This window comes from Rhinopithecus roxellana, chromosome 1 (genome assembly GCF_007565055.1).
Source record: "Rhinopithecus roxellana isolate Shanxi Qingling chromosome 1, ASM756505v1, whole genome shotgun sequence".
Lineage (NCBI taxonomy): Eukaryota > Metazoa > Chordata > Mammalia > Primates > Cercopithecidae > Rhinopithecus > Rhinopithecus roxellana.
In genome coordinates, this window is record NC_044549.1 from 198,862,505 (window position 1) to 198,864,466 (window position 1,962).

The window sequence follows — 1,962 nt, forward strand, 5'->3', positions numbered from 1 at the left end:
GTCAGGCTGGTCTCAAACTCTCGACCTCTGGTGATCCTCCTGCCTCGGCCTCCCAAAGTGCTGGGATTACAGGCATGAGCCACCGCGCCCAGCCTTGTTCTGAATATTTTATAGTTTTTCAGAGGGAGTCCTTGCATATCTTTCATTAAATTTATTCCTAAATATTTAATGTTTTTGATGCTTTTATAAATAGTATATATTAAAAATATTTTCTAATTGTCTGTGACAGTATATTTGAATAAAAGTGATTTTTGTATATAATTTTGTATTCTGTGACTTTGCTAAATTCAGCTATTAGTTTTAGTCATTTTAAAAAAATCCTTAAGATTTTCTGTATACACAATTATATTGTCTACAAATACAGATGGTTTTACTTCTTTCTGTCCAATATTTTTAGGTTTTATTTGTTTTCTTGCTTTATTGAGCTTGCTATGACCTCTAGGGAAATGGCAAATAGAAGTGGTAAGAGCAGACATCCGTGCCTTGTTCCTGCTCTTAGGGGAAAGCATTCATTCTTTCATCATTATGTATGATGTTAGCTTTAAGTGTTTCATAGGTGCTCTTTATAAGGTTAAGAAGGTTGCCTTCTAGTCATAATTTACCAGAAGTTTTTATTATGAATGAGTGTTGAATTTGTCAAATACTTTTTCTTCATTCATGATATGATCGTGTTTCCTCCTTTCCTCTGTGAATGGGATGCATTACAATGTAGTTGGCCACCCCCAAGATGGTCTCCTGTAATCCCCTCTTCCTGGTATTCATGCCTCTGTGTAATTCCCTCTCCTTGAGAATGACCTGAACTTACTGACCCATTTATGACAAATACAATGTGGCTGGGATGGTGGCATGTCATTCTTGAGATTTAAGTTATAAAAAGACTGTGGCTTCCATTTTGTGTGACTTCCTTTACTCATTTGCTCTGAGGAGAATCAGCCGCCATGTTGTGAGCTGCTTCTGTGCAGAGGTCCACATGGAATGGAATTGAGGGAGGCCTTTGGCCAATAGCCAGAGAAGAACTGAAGGCTTCAGTCCAACAGCCACAAGGAACTGGATCTTGCCAACAGCAAGATGCAGTGATCTTGGAAGCAGACCTTCCCACAGTGAAGTCTTCAGATGAGACCACCACCCCAGCTTACACTTGGCAGCCTCGTGACAGACCTTTGCCAGAGAACCCAGTTAAATATCACTTGGATTTTTTGCCCACAGAAATAGTGAGATAATAAATGTTTATTGCTTTAGGATGCCAAATTTTGAAGATGATTTCTTTATATGGCAATAGATAACTAATAAGTACATTGGTTACCTTTTTCACGTGAAATAAGTCTTGTACTTGGCCATGATATGTTTCGTTTTACACATTGTTAGATTTGATTTACCAATTAAAAAAAAATCTTTTCTTTTTTTTTAAAATAAAATGGGAACCACTCAAACTGTGTCCTCTTCCTCTCCCAGAGGAAGAGAATGATCATCAATGACAAATGACAGTTGCAGTGAAACAACACCAAGAGCTGGCTTCACGCTCAGGAGAGAATGCTGCGCCTCCTCCTCATGGTTTCCAGTGTTCTACACATCTAGAGAAATTTCTCTAGTAACAAACTATAGAATGATCCCTGAAAGTTTACATTTTTTGGGGGCGGGGGGACGGAGTTTCACTCTTGTTGCCCAGATTGGAGAGAAGTGGTGCAATCTCTGCTCACTGCAACCTCTGCCTCCCGGGTTCAAGTGATTCTCCTGCCTCCGCCTCCGGAGTAGCTGGGATTACAGGCGCCTGCCACCACACCCAGCTAATTTTTTGTATTTCTAGTAGAGAGGGGGTTTCTCCATGTTGGCCAGGCTGGTCTTGAACTTCTGACCTCAAGTGATCCACCCACCTTGGCCTCCCAGAGTGCTGGGATTACAGGCATGAGACACTGCACCCAGCTGATATACCAATTTTTTAAAAGGATTTTGTGTCTAGGTTCA

The 1,962-nt window shown here is 40.4% G+C and overlaps 1 non-coding gene across 1 annotated transcript; it reads right to left on the reverse strand.

Annotated features, from left to right (window-relative positions):
* Positions 1–1,420: 1,420 nt before the first annotated feature.
* Positions 1,421–1,626, reverse strand: LOC115892303. Its single transcript, XR_004052197.1, has one exon. It is a non-coding gene; the product is annotated as a small nucleolar RNA U3 (small nucleolar RNA).
* Between the last annotated feature and the right edge of the window lie 336 nt (positions 1,627–1,962).